Below are 6,000 nucleotides of genomic sequence, written 5' to 3' on the forward strand. Positions count from 1 at the left end.
CAGACATGGCCCCAAAGTCCTACTCCTTTTTTTTTTTTTTTTTTTAAATATATTTTATTGATTTTTTACAGAGAGGAAGGGAGAAGGAGAGAGTCAGGAATATCGATGAGAGAGAAACATCAATCAGCTGCCTCCTGCACACCCCTTACTGGGGATGTGCCCGCAACCAAGGCACATGCCCTTGACCGGGATCGAACCTGGGACCCCTGAGTTCGCAGGCCGACGCTCTATCCACTGAGCCAAACCGGTCAGGGCCAAAGTCCTACTCTTGAGCCAGACTGTCCTCCTGGTAGCAGCTTGGCCTTGGGCTCCAGGTGGGAGAGATGCCCTGGTGAGAGGATGGGGCCTGCACTGGCAGCATCTCTGTGATTCCTCCAAGACCCCAGCTGCAGGTGCATGCACCCTGCCCTCAGCACGTGGGAGGCTCCTTTGGCGCCACCTGCTGGTCACAACTGGCAGGCCTGTAAAGTTGTCCCTCTCAAAAGGGGATGTCAGGCCGGAGGAGAATCCTGCCCAGGGGAGGTAGGAGCTGGAGCGCCTCCCTGGGTTTCTAGTGTGGGCTCTTCGAGAGCATTGGGGGAGGGGTGTCTCCTCCCCACCCTCCCCCATGACTATTTGAGGGAAGAGCCCAGGTGCCATCAGTGTGGGCACCTGTGGAGGCTGCAAGGTGAACTGTCCCTTCAGCCTAGGTGGAGCTGTCAGGCTTGCTGGTCTCTGCTGCGGAAGCAAAAGATCCAAGGTGGAGAGAAGCTCAGGTTCACTGGCTGTGTGGCTAGAGGGGCAAACCAGCCTCTCTGATCTCTTCCTGTCTGTGATGGGCCAGCAAGTCCCCTATTGAGCAGGGCTGCAGTTGTTTTGTTTTTAGGGTCTTTATTCCTACCCTCCACCCCAGTGGCGCCTGACCCCATGAGCCTTGCCCCTTTCCAAGTTGAGTTGCATTTGTGTGGCCAGTGGCTCCACTCACGTCTGAGCTTGTGGAGGCCAGGGGCTCTGTGTAGCCCACAGCACTTGGTGGTGCTGGCTCAGCCCCTTCACCTCTGCTTCCTCCCAACTCTCCTCCACCTTGAGAGAGGTAATGAATTTAAAGCTCCTCCTCTGGTACCTGGCTCATGGTAAGTGATGTTAGCTCTGTTCCTTGCCAAGGGCCTCTGGGGTGAGTGACAGCAGGCAAGGTCATGGTGGGGGCATTCCTTCTTCCCATCTCAGCCACCAGCTCCCATGGCCATCTCTACCTCTGAACCCTCAACTCCTGCTGCTTCACCCTCACCTTCCAATTCAAGGCTTCGGTGACCTTGACCCTGTCCATGTAATTCACTCAAAACCTCTCTGAACTCCCTCACCTCTCCCCTCCCTTGTGGTACTTAGTGGCAAAGCCCCACCCCACGCTGACCAGCTGTGTGTTGCTGGAAGCAGAACGCCCACATACTGACTGACCTCATGTTAAATTCATGGCAACAAATCTCAAGGAGACCTAATGCCCTCTGAGTACACATCTTGAGCTTGTGCTAGATCCCCTTCAGGACAACTCTTCACACCCCCTCTCCTCTCAACCTCCCCCACACCCCTGACCACTTTCTCTCACCTCTTTGGGAAAATACAGTTGGGCAGGAATGCTGGCCCCTCCCCAGCAAATCTCCCTTCTCCCTCCTATTCCCAAGGCACGCAGCTCCTCCCCTGTGCTCTAGGTCTGGAGGGCACTCCTGCATCCATCACCTTTCTCGGCCGCCAATTCCTCCTCCCCTGGATTGTTGTCACCAGCACAAACATGCTCCACTCTCTTCCTTGTAGAACCAAAGTGAACTCTCCCTTCGCCCCACATTTCTTCCAGCTGCCACCCACCTTTATTTTCCCTTCACAGCCAAATTCCTGTTTCCATTCCTCACCTCTCATTATCCCCTCAAGCCACTCCAATTAGCTCTTGTCTCCTCCTCATGCTTCATGGAAACAGCTCAATCAGCATGATGTCCCTGTCCCTAGACCCAGTGTTAGGTTCTCCTCGTCCACCCCTCTCCCACACGGTTCCCGTGACGCCGCCTACTCCACTTTTCTTTCCACCTCACTGGCCGCTCCCCAATTGCCTTGGGCAGCTCCACTTCCTCTGCTCAGTCCAAATCATGAGTCACCCTGGACCCTGCTCCCTTACTCAGCCCCTTTCTCAGACAGTCTCACAGCCTTAGATCCTCTCTATGCCACTGACTTCAAAACCATCTCGCCATCTCAGGTCTCACCCCTGAGGTCTGGGCTGATTTCCATTGATGACTTACTTGACGTCTCCACGTGAATCTCCAATGGCTATCAGGCTTGACCACATGACTTGCTCTGGCCAATGAAATTCAAGGGGTATTTTCCTCTCCTCTTTTCCCTTTTCTGTGGTGACCAGCAATATCCCATGTAGAGGCTGCTCCATCAGCCTGGGGCCCAGAGAGAAAAGTGGCAAGAAGGAGAGGCACAGCTCACCCACAGTAAACATGCAGCAGAAGCAAGAAATGATATTTGCTGTATTACATCACTGAGATTTGGGGGGTGGGGTTATTATCACGGTACAATCCAGCTTATCCTGATGACTACATGCCACTCACAAAGCTGTGAGATACCACCAGGCAGGAGAGGAAGCTGCACTTTAAACTGTGCGCGCGAAGATGGGCTCCACGCGGATTGTATGGTGAGGAAGACAAGATCTACCTCAGTGACAGGAAAACTGGCCTTGATGGAAATGCAGTGCAGTTACGGCTCGCACTGGAGCCAGATTCTAAGTCAGTCCCTGGTACCAAATTTATCCTTGAAGGTCCCTTAAACAGCCCATAAAACACAGAACAGAACAGCCTGTTTTCCTCCAGCAGTGGAGCAAATGGCTTTTCTTGGTTGAATACCAGATGGAGTATGGAATTGTTTAAGGGCCCCTTGAAAAAGAAAAACCTGTCTTTAAAGAGCAAGATCACATTCAGCGTGGTAAGATGTTGTTTGCCAAGCCCACTTTCTCTTCTTCCTAAGCGCACAACTCCTCTATCTCCCAGTGTCCCTTGCACGCAGCAATGGCCTATGGCTGAGTTTGTAGCTCATGGAACTCGAGTGGAAGTGGTATGTGCCCATTCCCTGCCTCCCCAACAAGCAGCCTGTGTGCCCTCCAGGCCCCCCTTCCTGCCCCCCGCTGCCCGTGTGAGCAAGCTGAATGGAACCACAGGTGGCGAGCAGAGTCCCACATCTTGGTGTCTGGAGAGCTTCTTCACAATTAGGAGCACCTGATTGGGGCTCAACAGAAGTTAAAAATAAACTGTCGTGTCTGAGCCACTGTACATCTTGAGGTCAGATACAGCAGTTAAGGCACCTTTAACCATCACAGTATGATAGGCAGGAGGAGACGCAAGACCACCTGAGGGAGCCGCTCAGAGGCAGAGCCCAGTGAGTGGGTGAGGCAATGGGAAGGCTTGCACGGTGGTTCTTCACTCAGGCTAAAAGCATGTGGTGGAATTCCAGGAAGTTATCGCTGCACATATCTTACTCCATCTGGGCTGCTATCACAAAATACTACAGACTGGGTGGCTCATAAACAACAGACATGTATCTCTCCCAGTTATGAAGGCTGCAAATCCAAGATTAAGGCACCAGCATGGTCAAGTTCTGGTGAGGTCCCTCTTCCTTTTCACAGCCAGCACCTTCTAGCTCTGTCATCAGGTCTCTCTTGTCAGGGCGCTAACCCCATTCATGAGGGCTTATGACCTAATCACCTCCTAAAGGTCCCACCTCCAAATACCATCACAGAGGGTACTAGGTTTCAACGCATGAATGTTGCAAGCACACATTCAGACCACAGCAATATATAATGTGACTCCACCACATTCCCCAGGTCAAATACAGTGACTCCAATTCAGCCTAGACTTTCCCCTCCTCCAGAAGGTCCCAGGGCCACCTGACCCTAGGCTGCACACACAGGCTCATCCTCTGCAGGTTCCTCCTGAGCTTAGTCCGGTCCCTGGATATGGGACCAAAGGCACCAAGCTGTCTTCAGGCCTTGGCCCGTATTCTATTTGAGTGGAAGATGCTCACGTTCTTGCCCAACTCTCCCTCATCTTTTTCAGGTCAGGTAGCTGGGTTTACATAGTTAGACTCCTGACGTTACTATAAAAGGTTAGGGCCCAAGAGCCAGGAGGCATTCAGGGACAGAGGGCTCGAGTGCTCGTTGGCTGGAGGAGTTGACACAGGATGAAGGTCTTCTCACACCTTGACTGACTGGGCCAGGCCAGGTAGGAGGACACCTGCGGAGCTGAAGGGGCAGCTCAGCTTGTGACTATCTTCCTCGAGTACAAATGTGTCCCTGTCCCCGTCCTAACACTCCAAGTGCCCCCGGGAGAGTACAGGTGGTTTACTGCAGCATTGTTCATGCTGGCAGAACCTGGTTAAACAAGTGATGGAATTCTACGCCATCGTTAAGAAGACCACTTATGTGGATTGCTGTGTGTGGTGGATGTTAAGGCTCTGGAGCCGAGCCAGCCAGGTTGGCCTCCTTCTTTCCTTTTTGGAAAAGGCTTGTATAGTTTAGTACACAGTACAGTGTAGGCATCAGTTCAAATAGAATAATACAAGTCAAAAGCACTTGGGGCAGGGGTAGCTTGTTAGCAGAACAGTATATATAAAATATTTTAAAATATAGGTATAAGAGTGAATTTAGACAGATACATAAGCAATGAGCAGCAGTGGTCGCTTCTGGGAGAAGTGAGTGCTTAAGGTGCCAGTTGACTTCATCACCCTTTTAAAAATTGATTTTGAGAGAGAGGGACATGGAAAGGGAGAAAGAGAAACATCCATGTGAGAGCATGCCCCCTACCAGGGATCGAGCCCATGACCTGGGCATGTGTCCTGATCAGGAATCAAACTAGCAACCTTTTTTATTTTAATTTTTTAATTTTTATTGATTTCAGAGAGAAAGGGAGAGGAAGAAAGAGATAGAAACATCAATGATGAGAATCATTGATCAGCTGCCTCCTGCACACCCCCTACTGGGGACTGAGCCCGCAACCCTGGCATGTGCCCTTGACCGGAGGAATCGAATCCAGGACCCTTCAGTCTGCAGGCCCACGCTCTATCCACTGAGCCAAACCAGCAACCTTTAGATGGTACACAGGGAGATGCCCAATCAACTGAGACACACCAGCCAGGGCTCATTATCCTTTTTTTTTTTTTTTGTCTGCAACTTAATTTTCTTCCTGTGAACATTTGGCCATTATTTTGAAAGATTCCTTCAATGGCCCCCTGTGGCCCTAGGACAGTCCAAATGCCCTACTGAGCTCCTTAGTCTGCCTGAAGCACGTTCCAGCAACATGATCTCATCAGGTTCCGTTTCCGAAACTAGCTCTCCGGCCTGTCCTCAGCGGAAAGCCAGCCCCCGCCTCTGCGCTCTCTTCCGGCTCCAAAGCCTATTAGCTTCCTACATTGCCCACACCCTTCACCAGCACCTACTTTGAGCACTTCCTACTCCTGTCCCCCAAAAAACACCTCCTTAACCGCGTTACCAGTCTCCCTGCTGGCCTGTGACCTCTGCCAGGGCTCAGCACAGGAGCCGAGGCTCAGCACACACCTGCTCAATTTCAGCTCTCCTGGACATGTGGGCCCCCTGGCTACACTAGTATAAGAATAAAATGAGTAACAGCTGCAAACAACCCCAGCACAGGATCTGGCATATGGTAAGCTCAATATAGTTAAAAAAAAAAAAAAAAAAAGCCAGTACCAGACAACAGAGAAAGCTCAGAGGGTAGAGATGGCTGTTTGGAATAGATGCCCAGAACGATGTCTACCATGCAATAGGTGCCCAAAAAAATGTTGAATAAGGAACAGTGATTCTCAACCTGCTCAGGAAGAATTGATCACCTGGAGTTTACTAAAATTGCAGACTTCTGGGCCCATCCCTAGAGACTCCAACTCTGGCTCAATGTTCTAGAAGCTGAATTAAAAAAAAAAAAAAATACCCCATAGGTGGTCTAAAGACTTCACTGAGAAACCAACTGG

Source organism: Plecotus auritus (genome assembly GCF_963455305.1).
Source record: "Plecotus auritus genome assembly, chromosome: 7".
Lineage (NCBI taxonomy): Eukaryota > Metazoa > Chordata > Mammalia > Chiroptera > Vespertilionidae > Plecotus > Plecotus auritus.